The sequence below is a fragment of the Macaca mulatta genome, chromosome 1 (assembly GCF_049350105.2).
Source record: "Macaca mulatta isolate MMU2019108-1 chromosome 1, T2T-MMU8v2.0, whole genome shotgun sequence".
Lineage (NCBI taxonomy): Eukaryota > Metazoa > Chordata > Mammalia > Primates > Cercopithecidae > Macaca > Macaca mulatta.
This window is the reverse complement of record NC_133406.1, coordinates 2976723-2991027: the sequence shown is the minus strand read 5'-3', so window position 1 is coordinate 2991027 and position 14305 is coordinate 2976723. Positions and strand designations below refer to the sequence as shown.

Below are 14305 nucleotides of genomic sequence, written 5' to 3'. Positions count from 1 at the left end.
TTTTTTTTTTTTTGCTGGGGGAGGGGTGTTTTTACAAGGGATATTTGGGGGAAATGTGGGTATGGAGAGATTTTCTTTCCATTTTCCACTGGCTGACACTGGAAGAATGCAGTCAGTTTTCCTCTGTTCTTTTTCTCCCTCTGTCCTCTTGGTACCAAAGCAGTCGCCATCACAAATTCCATTTTTCATTCTATTAGTGGATATGGAATTATCTAGCATTATTAAGAATAAGGTGCACCGGGCACGGTGGCTCACGCCTGTCATCCCAGCACTTTGGGAGGCCGAGGCAGGCGGATCACAAGGTCAGGAGATCAAGATCATCCTGGCTAACACGGTGAAACCCCGTCTGTACTAAAAATACAAAAATTAGCCGGGTGTGGTGGCGGGCGCCTGTAGTCCCAGCTACTCAGAAGGCTGAGGCAGGAGAATGGTGTGAACCTGGGAGGTGGAGCTTGCAGTGAGCCGAGATCTTGCCACTGCACTCCAGCCTGGGCGACAGAGCCAGACTCTGTCTCAAAAAAAAAAAAAAAAGAAGAATAAGGTGAAACTGTCTCAAATGCAGGCTTAAATTGCAAAATGACAAAACATATTAAAATACTAAAGTACAAAAAATACAGAAAACTTCTACAAAGGTGTATATGAACAAACTGTCCAACATACATAATTCTTGCATAAGCACTATGTCCTAACCATACTGAGAAAAAAACCAGTTCCAGAAAAATTAAATCAAAATAATCACATATAAAAGCTTCTCTCCTGTAGCACTTCAGTGACAGCTGAAAGTTGGTCATCAAATGGGCATGGAAGAAACAGAGAATGCCATCTTCTTTTTGAACAAAATCCTGATATCCACCAAGAACTGAAATTGGGTCTTTTCCACTTGGAAGACCCCTCTCTCTATAGAGAAAGAGACAGCTGTTTTTCTTTCTCTTTTCTTTTTCTTTTTTTTTGGACAGAGTCTCGCTCTATCGCCCAGGCTGGAGTGCAGTGGCCGCTCTCTGTCCATCTCCTGTGCTGCAACCTCCATCTCCCAAATTCAAGTGATTCTCCTGCCTCAGCCTCCTGAGTAGCTGGGATTACAGGTGTGCACCACCACACACGGCTAATTTTTGTATTTTTAGTAGAGACGGGGTTCGCTATGTTGGCCAGGCTGGTCTTGAACTCCCGACCTCGGAATGTGCCCACCTCGGCCTCCCAAAGTGCTGGGATTACAGGCGTGAGCCACCGCGCCCGGCTCTTTCTCTTTTCTTTTGCCTCTTAACCCCGCTCCTAAACTCCTCATGTGTGTTCATGTCCTAAATATTCCTGACGTGAGATGACGAACCCTGGGCATGTACCCCAGACAACGCAGCCACTTCATACTGGGAACCTCGTCCAGGAAACCAAGGTACAGCATTCATCGAAACGGTGAGTAGAGGAACGGACTCCAACTCTGCCCTTTCATTTCAAGGCTCTCGGCCTCTGTGTTAGAACCAAATCAAGTCAATAATGGGCATCCGTCAGTCAGTTAGAAACGCAGTTAGCACAGCTGCTGTTCAAAGACTGGGATGCCAGGCGCACTGAGGAAAACATGCAGACTGTCCCAGCACCCACGGGTTGCTGGGCATGACGGCCATGTGTGAACAAGCTTCCTTTCACGAAGGACTTAGCCGTCGCGTGAAGCTGGAAGAGGTTCTGGAGCAACTGAGGGTTTCTGACTGGGGCTACAGCCCGGTATTATCCAAATCCTCCTGGACTGACCCCAGCCCTCGCACCGCTCGATGGGGTGTAGGCAACAGGATCCCAACTTTCCTATGTAGTTTCCGCCTTTCCCGTCTGCGGCCACCATATCTCCTATCTTTTCCACTCAGAAGACCCCTCTCTCTATAGAGAGAGCTGATTTTCTTTATTCTTCTGCCTATTAAACCTCAGCACAAAAGAAAAAAGAAAAAAAAAAGAACTGAAGTCGGTTCTGGACTCATCCATGGAAAATGTGCTTTAAATTTGGCTGTGGTGTTCTCCAATGGTCAAGGAGAATATGCTATTGATTTGTGCTCTGGCATTACCACTGCACACTGACGGGCAGTTCTTTTAAACACATACTTGAGTGGTTTAGACAATGTCTGTGTACGACTGAAGCTTCGCTTGAAATCCTAGTTCTTGGAAAAATATGAGCTCAATGAGCTAAATATAGTGCCGACAGGCATGAGTGATTAGCATGGTGCTAACTCTGCATCAGGAATATTAACTTTGTGTTTCAAATGCTACTTTCATCTTAAAACTCAAAGGTTTTTTATATAAACGTTTAACAATACTTGTAGCCTTTCTATTGGGCATGAATTCAAAACAGACAAGAAAACGGGTGTCTTAACCACGTTGTCACTGCTCATCACCAGCAAAACCATTAATAATCACAGACACAGAGATCTGGATACGTCCTCTAGTCATTTAACACAATTTTTTTTCATTTAAAGTATATGTAGCTTTTACTCATAAATATTATATAAGATTCTGTTATCCACTCAAATCTTACTTTAAGAAAAAGGTCAATTTAGACGAAAGGCCATGTATGTGGTATTATACATCGCTTTTGATAAAATCTGATTAATTATAAGGCATAATCTTACTTTTTCAGGCTGGGGGTCATTTTAAGTGCTTATTTTTTCCAAGGAAGTGAAGAAAAAATGCTGAAATTATTTCAAAATTCTTACATGCACATTTAAACTGCTGTTCGAAATTCCCCAAGACCTATCGGAAAAGAGAAAACCACAGGAGAACTAGAAATAAACCTATTTCCATTCTTGGAAAAACCACCTCGTACATTAAACAATTTCATGCTTCTCATAAAAGCAGGCAAACAGGCCAGTGGAATAGAATCGAGAACCCAAAAACAAATCTGCATATTTACAGTCAATCCATTGTTGAAAAGGCACCAACAAAATACACTGGGGTAAGGACACCCTCTTCAATAAATGGTGCTGAGAAAACTGGATATCCATATGTAGAAAAATGCAAGCAGACCTCACCTCTCACCATATACAAAAATCCAATCAAAATGGGTCAAGGATGAATGTACAAAGCTATGAAGCTACTAGAAGAAAATATTGGAGAAATGCTTCAGGACATTGGCCCGGCAAAGATGTTTTTTGGTAAGACCACAAAATCACAGGTAACAAAAACAAAAATAATTACATAAAGCTAAAAAGCTTCTGCATAGCAGACAAAACAATCAACCGAGTAAAGAGACAGAATGGGAAAAAATATTTGCAAACTCTCCATCTGCCAAGTGATTAATAATGAGACTATATAAGGAACTCAACTCAGTAGCAAAAACCCCACCAAAAGCAGGAAAAAAAATGGGCAAATTAACTGAATACACTGAACAGACATTTTTCAGAAGAAGACAAACGCCAAACACATACATGAAAAAATTCTCAACACCGTTAATCATTATGAAATGCAAATCAAAACCATAATGAGGTATCATCTCACCCCAGTTAAAACGGCCATTTAAAAAAAGACAAAAAAGAACAGATGCTTGCAAGGATGTAGAGAAAGGGGAACGCTCATATACTGTTGGTGAGAATGTAAATTAGCTGTTATGCAAAAGAAAACATTATGACTGTTCAGTGAAAAACTAAAAATAGAACTACCATGTGACCCAGCAATCTCACAGGTGGGTGTGCATCCAAAACATCCAAAAGAAAGGAAATGAGTGCATCAAAGAGACACCTGCACTGTCATGTTTATCACAGCACTATTCACAACAGTCAAGATACATAACCAACCTGTGCCCGTCAATAGATAAATGCATAAAGAAAATAAAATGTGTGTATATGTGTGTGTGTGTATATATATGTGTGTATGTGTGTGTATGTATATGTGTGTGTGTATATATATATATATATATGAATATATATGATGGAATATTACTCGGCCGTAAAAAAGAACAAAGTCCTGTCATTTGCAGCAACATGGGTAAGCCTGGAGGACATTATGTGAAGTGAAATAATCCAGGCACAGAAAGGCAAATGTCATAAGCTCACTCACACGCGGGAGCTACAACAATTTGAGGTAGAGGAGAGTGGCGGTCATCAGCAGCTGGGAAGAGTAGGCGGGATGAAGAGAGCTTACTTAATGGGTTCAAAAATACAATTATTACTTACAATTATTATGTATCAATAAAACTAATAAATTGAAAATGATTTAAGTTCCTAAAACTTGATAACAACACCTCACAGTAATACTTTTTCAGTTTATTTTTTAAACATTCCAACAGAAATTCTATTAGCATGAAGATAAAATTCTAAAATGGTATCAAAGGGTTCTGTGCATATTTGGATACATTTAATATATAAAAACAATCCCATTCATTGGCAGTCCCCTTCTTACCCACCAAATACTTTTTTAAAAACAGAACCACACAGTCTATACAAATTCCTGGTTTACTAAAATGGGTGTGGCGTGTGTGTCACTACCCGGCATGTATCCCCTATGCGGACAGGGGCAGAACTGTGTCAAACTCCCAAGACCCACTTGGCCATAAGGGAGGTGGGCCCAACATGTCCTAGGGGCAAAGCTGTATTCTCACCACAAGAACTACTCCAGCCGCTCTCATGGCGGAAGCTGACTGGGGGAGACCACCAAGATGATGCCGTGTTTGTGATATTCATGTGACTTCCAATCAAAGGAAAAAACACTACCATGAGGGCTGGTGATAATGTTATGCTGAAACTAACAAAGACAGGGGAAGGTACCTCACGTGCCAGGTCCTGTGCCTGGGACTTTAATCCACACACCAACTCCGTGTGGGAAACGCAGCAGTCTACCCAGCAGTCTACCATCCTAGGTGGGCTCTGATAGGTTAAGTTCTACGTGGGAAACACAGCAGTCTGCCCTCGGTGGGCTTTGACAGGTTAAGTAACTTTCTTAAACTTACAAGGTAAGAAACAACACGGTAAGGACTGAACCATAAGCCCAGTCCTTGTACTTCCCCTGCTGTGCAAGACTATAGCATTTACTGTGGTATCATTATGACTTAGTGTATCGGGACACTTGGGGCTCTCTCAGGCTCATCTTCTAGAGACACGTCCCCCGCCTCGCCACCACCACCAACCGTCCATAACCTTCCAGGCGTTTAAAGCCCTCTGGGATGTAATGAGGTCAAAGAATCGCCATTCGATGCCCAAGCAGATAAACAAAGGTCCAGAGTCATTGCTTTTTCTATAACACAACTTAAAGGATTGTATCTGGCTATCCCTCAGGACTTTAAAGTCACATATCACGCGAGCCATACTTCATTTCTTCAAGTCTAAATATCCCTCCAGAAATACCAGAAATCGGTATCATAACAAACCTAACACACATCACAGTTCCCATTTTTCATATCTAATCTGCATCTATACCTGCTGAGCATATCTCAGAGCCTCTCTCCAGTTTCCCTCCTCGCCATTCACCTCCCGGCCGTGGTGGACTTTCCCCTCCTGTGGCTCTGAGTGTTTGTCGCAAGTCCCGCGTTGGTATCTCTGTTAGACTCTCCGCCCCTCCCAGTGCCGTCTTGATCCTCTTCTGCTCAGGCGCCACCTTCTTCAAACAGCCTTCTCTGGTCCCCTCAGCCGAACTGCGTGCTCCTCCTCTGGGCTTCCAAAGGTGCCTGCACGTATCATCACATCCGTGATGCCCAGCATTGGAATGTGTTTGTCTGTCTCTTCCCACACCGTGGGCGCGCGGGTGGCTAGCACAAATACAACTTCATACATCTTTCCTTAACAGGAAGCAAAACAATTCGAAACAGGAGTTAGACTGTCCAGGAGAAATGGGAAGGAGCCTACAGCCATTTAGCATCTCTTTATAGCTACTCAATCATTAATTTCACAAATACTTATTGAACTTAGACTATATGCCAGATAATCTGCTAGGCACCCCAAGTGCAGAAGTGAGTGGACACAGGGGCAAACGACACAGCAGAGGGGTCAGCACGCAAACATAACTAGGCAGTGACAAGGTGCATACGAGGTTCTTTGGGAGCACAGATTAGGAAGACAAAGCACGTCTAAAGGATTCAAAGAAGACCGCACAAAACCTGGACGCCTGAGCTTCGAACTGATGCATCAGTGGGAGTTAACCAGTAAAAGACACAAGGAAAAGGCAGACTCTGACAGCAAAAACACCAGTCAAATCAATCAAGTCATTACCAGGCCTTAAACCCAGCTGCTTTCTTTTAAAGGAGAAAAGCAGCCTGAGCAACACAGTGAGACTCTGTTTGTACAACAAATCAAAACTAAGCCTAGCATGGTGGCACATGCCATAGTCCCAACTACTCAGGAAGCCAAGGCAGGAGAATCGCCTGAGCTCAGGAGCTTGAGGCTGCAGTGAGCCATGATTATGTCACTGCACCCCAGCCTAGGCAACAGGCAAGACCCTGTGTCAAAAAAATAAAAGGAAACAAATAAAGGAGAAATGGCCTGAAACATCAACTTCAATCCCATTTTTCATAGAGCAGGACCATTATTAAAACCCCCTTGAAATAGTCATACAAACACACTTTCCATCAAGCCATGATTATAGTATTTTCTTCAATATTTATTGGAAATTATATAAAATATTTCCCCCATGAACAGTAGACATGCAATTCTGTGAGGATTGAGTAAATAAAACCAATATATATCAAACAGTACCTTTTCTGCAGTTGAGAGGTAAGCAAAAGCATCCTCTGTTTAATAAACAAGAAAAAAAATGTTAAGGAAGAATGTAGAATAGGTTGCCACCAAGTATGCAAATGCATTCATGCTTAATACCTATTCTTAGCTCAAGTTTCTAGAGGTTGCTTTGTGTCTCGGGCATGAAATCTCAGAGCATGCAGAATAGATGATCTGAAATATTAAATCCTAAACGGCTCTTGCCAGCGGGCAACTGTGGGCTCAGCAGAACCTCTATGTAGACAGTCTGATTACCTAGTTGTTCAGGCCTCTTTGCTGGCAAAAAGTATAACTGAATAAACAGAAAGATCTGCAATGCCTCAGCGCTCAGAGAATTATGACAATGGGAAGAATGAAGCTCTGAGGTCAAAATCTTTTAAACAGCAATAATCCTTGCACTACATCAGACACCTGGCAATCTCAGTCCATTGTACTCATGGGAATGCTTTTTAGATGCTCTGATTCATACAGGTACTTGGGAGCCTGACCAAAAAGACCTAACTAGAATACATTGCAATTCTGAGTCTCAGACAATGTATATGAAAAAGACACCAGAAGTAACTTTTGTTGAACAAAAGGATTCGTGGCTCTCGCAACTGTTTATCATTGTAACTCTATTTCCAGATATGTTTATCATGTAACTCTGTTTCCAGTTACATGACAACAAGTACAGTTTATGGGAAGAGACACATGCAACAACCGCCAAATGACCTGTCCATCTTATCAAAGACAACGAAATGATGATTCCCTGCTAGTGTCTAGATATTATTTATCCAAGTCGTTGATTTGTAGGTGTTCATTCCATTTTCTCATACACAATCCAGTAATCCATAATCCAGTAAAAGACTCACAACATAGACATTCAATTTACAGTTGTTGCACAGGGTCTATTAAAAATTCTTTCATTACAAAGTATTTATTTCCTGGATTCTTAAATATTCGGAAAATGCATAAAACACATGAAAAATATAGTTGTTCAAACAAACAAACATCATTCTGATCTCATGTTTTCTTCCCAGGAACAGAATTCACAGCAATCCATTCCCTTTAAATTTATTGTTTTCTAAATTTGTGCCAAGCACTGAGGAGCTCAATGCTTGGCACCAATTAAGAAAACAATAACTAGGGAGTGGGTTATAAACTATGTTGAGTCCCTGTTCTATGCCTCACTCTGGGTGAATTCAACCGTCTGAAGGGATAGCAAAGTCAGAAGTACGTGGCAAGCAGCAGGCTGCCTAGAGGGCTGCAGCTCAGACAAGGTTTCAGGAGAGAGAGTCTCCCCATCTTTCCCAGGCCAAAATGTTTTCCATGTCATGAAGGTCACCAGTGGTTGCCAATATGCATATACAGACTGTATTGGCTTGGTCACAGTTAGCTGGAAGAGCTAACGCTCTGTAGTACTCCAGAGTTCTCAAATAGACCTGCCCAAAACCTCTCATTCCTCTGTTCCAACCTGTAATTCCAACCCCAAATCCCACCCCAGTTTCCAACCAGTGCTTCCACCGAGAGGGCTGTTCCACTCCCTGTGAAGTCCCACAACACCTTCTGCTTCGTGCCGAACTCAGACTCGGATATCTACCTCCTACCTATCACATCAATATGATGTAGAGGAATGTCTGGGGCCCTAGACCTAAATCACCTTGTCTGGCACCTGCATCAACCTTCCTTAGTGACAATCTTAAATCTAGTTGGTTTTCTTTGAGAATTTATTTCCTTCCCAAATATACTTCTGTGATTAAAATTATGTGGTGTCAGAAGTTTAGTTTCGATTGTATTTTACAGACACCCGTCTACGTTAAATTTACCTTCTTGCTTTTCCACCATCCTTAGTTTTGTTGTAGTGTTTTTGTTGCAACTCTGTGTTTCCTTCCTGTGTCTAGTTATTTATAAATTACCATTAAACTGATTTTTATATTTTATTTCCATCAAGATAAATAAGATACAAATACGTGCCCTCAAAAAAGTTAATGATCAATCGGAGAAAAGTGTATCTATACCCGCACCCAATAGACACCATAATCCAATGCACACATGCAAATTAAGAACAAGAAAGATGATGGAATTAGCTCCAAAACTGCTAACCTTCACATTAATCTGTCTCTTGCATGTCAACAGTTTATTTCAAATATTCAGTCACTGTCAGTCTAAGAAAGTCCTAAATCCAAAGCCCTGTGGGAATGACGTGAGTTTCCTGGTGTCCCGCACATGTTCGAAATCCTGCTGTGTTAAAATGATGTGAGTTTCCTGGTGTCCCACACGTTCGAAATCCTGCTGTGTTCAGAGGGTTCAGAGAGGCCAAAAGGCACCATCCATGGACTTTAGGAGAAAATATTTTGTATTTTGTGCATTTAGAAAAAGCCCACAATTTGAACGTTTCAGTATTTAAAGCCAATAAACAAGGAGCTATTATTTAATTTTAAAAATCTTTTTTCAAATTTCCCTGGAATATTTTATTTCATTTACAAAATAAATGTATGAAGATGACAAAATCTTAGAACTTTTTCAGGTTGAGTGACTTACTTTATACTGTTCTAAATTTTACATTAACAAAATTACGTTCATCACTTAGAATGTGACATTGTATTTAGAAAGTCAGCTTCCGTTGTCCTATTAAAATGGCATTTAGATTATAAGTATGACATTATACTCAACTTTTCCTTTTTTTTTTTTTTTTTTTTTTTTTTTTGAGACGGAGTCTGGCTCCGTCGCCCAGGCTGGAGTGCAGTGGCCGGATCTCAGCTCACTGCAAGCTCCGCCTCCCGGGTTCCCGCCATTCTCCTGCCTCAGCCTCCCGAGTAGCTGGGACTACAGGCGCCCGCCACCTCGCCCGGCTAGTTTTTTGTAGTTTTAGTAGAGACGGGGTTTCACTGTGTTAGCCAGGATGGTCTCGATCTCCTGACCTTGTGATCCGCCCGTCTAGGCCTCCCAAAGTGCTGGGATTACAGGCTTGAGCCACCGTGCCCGGCCTCAACTTTTCAAAAACATAATTGTTATATAAAGATATATATATACACTCACACACACATTTGTAATCCTTTCAGGCTTATGCATAAATACATGTTAAAATATTGAAAAGCAGTTCCAAAAATAACTAAAATGTCATTTGCCAAACTACTTTTAGGCTATCTCTGGGAATAGTAGAATTTGTGGTCATTAAAGGAACAAAATGTTTCCTATTTTGCTTTTCTCCCACCCTTTTCCAGCCAACCTCTTCTAACCAGTCTCCATCTTTAAATAATGCTAGAGACCTACAATAGTTTTCAACTATCAGATTTAAACTCTTTGGTTGTATCAGACTGGTAAGTTGAAAATAAACGGTAATAGGCAGTTTGTGTTGGGCCTATCAGGCAAGTTGTTTCTTCAGAATAATATTCAATTTGATACACATTTTGAAACAAACAATTACTTTGTTTCAAGGCTTGCCATGAATAAACAGTTCTCTTAAGTTGTTAGTGAAGGGACAGCAACAGTCGACCATTTTATCTACCCATCTGCTTCTCTGCGGCAACAAACTGATTTCCATGGGACACTTGAATAAAGCAAGGCTGTCTGTCCAAAAGAAGTAGAACTATGTCTTCAATAGGCAATGGAACAATGACTGACACTGAGTCCTAGTGCTATCACCAATATCCCGAACAATCCGGCTTTAATCCCAAAAAAGGTACAAATACAATTTAAGACTAGTTTGGGTTTGGTCCCAATGGGGCTAAGAGAAACGACTGATTGTTGAACACTGGATTCCCTGACAACTGGAGAGAAAAAATTAAAATTCCAACATGATGATGTTAATAATAATTTCATCTGCAGCACCATTCAGGAAGCTGATTAGATGATCCTAACGGGTGATTTAAAGTGAAAGAGAAAAACACCCTTGGCATAATTTAATAAGATCTTCAGACTGAAGCATATTCAAGGGTTTCACGAAAGACCTTCTCATGGCCTTTTAATAGCTCTTTCCAATTGCAATTAACTTGTTAAATGCCAATTCTCATTACCTCCTCAGAAATCCAAAGGCAGTCCTTTCTGATTAAATCATTAAATAACTGTTAACAGCACAATGACTAGTAGGTATTTATGGACAGCCCGGCACTGATATGCAGCTTTCAGTTCTCCATGCCAAGAGAAAAACTGGAGTGGGTGATTTCAAATCATAGTAAATTCTATTCATCTTCGGAATGTGCTAGGTTATATTTACCTAACATATTCACCCTTCTTAATTGTTTTACTGGCACTAGTATTTAGATTAGGAAGACAGGCATGGTGGCTCATGCTGCTAGTCCCAGCTACTTTACAGGCTGAGGTAAGAGGATCCCTTGAGCCCAGGAGTTCAAGGCTGCGGTGAGCTATGGCGGCACCATTGCACTCTAGCCTGGTGACACAGCAAGACCTCAACTCATTTAAAAAAAAAAAAAAAAGTTTATTTTAGATTAGTATAACCTTTTCATACTCTCAATAGACTGCAGAAATGACGATTAGAAGGGAATTCATTTTTGTGGAAAAGCCAGGTAGGTACTGGAGAAATGGGAACACATGTCAACTGTGACCTCCTCTGCCTGGCAGCATGATGAGTCCGATGGCCCCACTCAGGAGTCACTCAAAGGCCTGTGGACGTCTCCACCGGGCCATTACCACACCAACAGGCAATGGCTACGTCGACCCATACCAAAGCTCACTTTTTCCACAGATCTACCTGCAACCTTTGCTTCCCCTCCTCCCTGACTGCTTGCTGACCCCCAGGACTGGACAAACCTGGCTCAAGAGACCAGGGTTCTGGTTCAAAGTTCAAGCTTGTCACCATCCTCCCAAGACAGAAGACGTTCACCAAAGAGTTGGAAAAGGTCAGCTCTGCCACGTCCTCTTTCCTGTTGCACTTTTATTTCTTGTATTCCTGAGCATCCTGGGACAGCGCTCCTCTGAGAAAATGGATACAACTCTCGGAGGACAATCCACAGCAAACCCAAAGCCTCCTTTGCTTGCAAGTTATAGAAAGATCCCATGAATACTCTATTCTCTGTGCAACTTCTTGTCCATGCAGTCTTACCATGGAGGAGGGTATTATCATGGAGAAAAATAGACTTTGACTATTAAAAAAATAATAATAATAAAATAAAGCATAATCAACTAAAACTACCATTGAACTTACGCTGTAGGTCACTACAGCAAAGAAATGATCAAGTTTCAGTATCTTCCAGAAACTAGATAAGTTGTTATAGCTTGTTTAAATGAATATATCACTAATAATATGCATTTTGAGGGTTTTTTTTTTTAACAGATTAAGAAGCTTGTAATATGTGAAGTTCTGTCCACAGTTACCTGAGATGTTAGGGTTGATTGAGCTTAAAATACTTACTTCCAATTAGAAGCAGCCAAATACAATTTTTTATGTGAGAAAATAATTGCAATGCTAGCATGACCCTTTATTTTCCCAGGGCTAACATCAGAAAACAGAAACAAACGTAAAAGTATCACATTCATGTCAATGGCTTAGTGAAGACAGGACGTTATTCTTTAAATGCTGCTTAAAATGCATCCAGACTCTGCCCATTTATCTGCACCTCTTCCAGCAGAGCGTCTGGCACAAAGTGGGTGTTCCTTTAATCTCTGCCATCCCCATCCACACCTTTCACCTGGCAGGAACTTCCCTAACTAAATGCTACCTGCAGTATTTTTACTATACTCTCAATCATCATGGTACTGAAAAGCTTAGTTCATAACTGTCTTTTTATACCTTTAAAAATATGGCTTATGTAAATTTTATAAATATCATTTAATTGCACACTGAAAATGGTATTTTATGGCATGTAAATTATGTTCATATGTGGTTAGGTTCTTGTTCTCAAGTTATTTCATTTTGCTTCTTTTTCCTTAAAATTTATTCAACACAACAGTTCAAGGATGAAAAGATTCCCTCTTTTTCTTTAACATCTTTTCACTCTTCCCGCTAGGGAAGCACAAGATAAACATTAAGTGACACAGAAATGCCTTATTCTGTCTTTTGAGCTCAATGCCCTGAAAACAGCCCAACCTTCCACCTTTTATGTGTGTTGGTAAATTTGAACTGAGGAATTAAACAGGCTGCAGGTGTCTGAAATTCTCTTTGTTCGGCCTATGTAAATACCTCCATTATCCGTTTTAACAATCTATTCCGAAATGATGACTCCCAAAGTTCCATGCGGCTTTGATTTCGCCACAGACCTTTGCATCTGAGTACGTAACTGCCTGCTGAGGACCTCCAGGCACCTCGTATGGTTTCTAGACTGAACTCACCATCCTTCTTCCCAGCACGCACAGGCTCTCAGCGATGCTTCCAGTATGTACGGAGCTCAAGCTTGAACCTGCGTCACCTCGAACTCCTTGCCTCTCTCCTACTTTCTGGCTTGAATCCACCTCGATGTCCTACCAATCTTACCTTCTAACTATTTATTAACTTTTTAGTCTGTCCCCACTATGACTGCTCTAGTTCAGATTCCAAATATTTCTCACCCGGACCACTGCACTGCCTCTCAGGTGTCTCCCTCATTCTCTACATCTCAGATCCCCTTCTCCATAATGGCCAGTACAATCCCACTAAGCCTCCATTTGGTCGGTTAACTCCTGCACTTAAACCCTTCAGTGGCTCTTCCTCTCTTTCTCACTCAACCACAAATTCTCACATGTCATATAGAACCCAGCCTCTGGGAATCTGGCCTCACCCATCTCTTCATCTAAACCCTACAATCCCTTCTTGGAATGTCTCTCTTGTTTTCACAGGCTAGCACCTTCTCATCTCTTAACAGTATTCTAGGCCAGGCATGGTGACTCACACCTGTAATCCCAGTGCTTTGGGAGGCTGAGGCGGGAGGATTGCTTGAGGCCATGAGTTGCAGACTGGCTTGGCCAACAAAGTGAGACCTCATCTCTCAAAAAAAAAAAAAAAAATTAATCCTACTTCGGAGCCTGAGGTGGTATTAAACCCAAGTGTTTAAAGCTGCAGTGAGCTATGATCATACAAGTACACCCCAGCCTGGGTAACAGAAGGGGACCCTGGGTAACAGAACAAAACTATTCTCCTCCAGTGGCTTTCATGGCCTCACACTCTTAGCAAGATTTGCTAATTTTGCTACAGCTCCTGTAAGCCTACCTACCCTGACCACATTTCTGTATTTAAGTGCCCGGCCTCCACTTTAGCACGTGAGCTACCTGACGGCAGGATTTTCTATCCCCAGCTGATAATACAATGATTCACACACGGTAAGCTGTCAATAAATATTGAAGAATGAACAAATGAATATAGAGAGTTCAAACATGAGGACTAAAGGTCTGTATCAGAAAATTGTATCAAGATTCTAGCTGCTAAAATATAGAAGACTCTATCACATTCCCCAAGACCAATTTATATTTTTCCACTGTCCTTAACTGTAATTCTTACTCTCTCATTCCTGACATCATGTTGATTATTTTGAGAATATTAAGGCTATCGAGAGTGATGCTTCTCTCTCCTCTTGGATGCAAACATTATCTGTATCTTCATCCACAAGAAATATGTCCCTCCCTGTGATTCAGTTTGTCCATGTAAAAAAAAAAAAAAAAAAAAAAAAGCTCATGCTCGTCACCTGGCCTCTCTCTCTTCCCAAACCCCACTCATCTAC

The 14305-nt window shown here is 41.3% G+C and overlaps 1 protein-coding gene across 8 annotated transcripts in view; it reads right to left on the bottom strand.

Annotated features, from left to right (window-relative positions):
• Positions 1-14305, bottom strand: part of SMYD3 (SET and MYND domain containing 3) — a 763302-nt gene that overhangs the window by 343168 nt on the left and 405829 nt on the right. Inside the window, exon 1 of one of the 8 annotated variants that reach the window (XM_077964412.1) lies at positions 5385-5727. The gene's annotated coding sequence lies outside the window, so the exon portion shown is untranslated. 8 annotated transcript variants of the gene reach the window in all.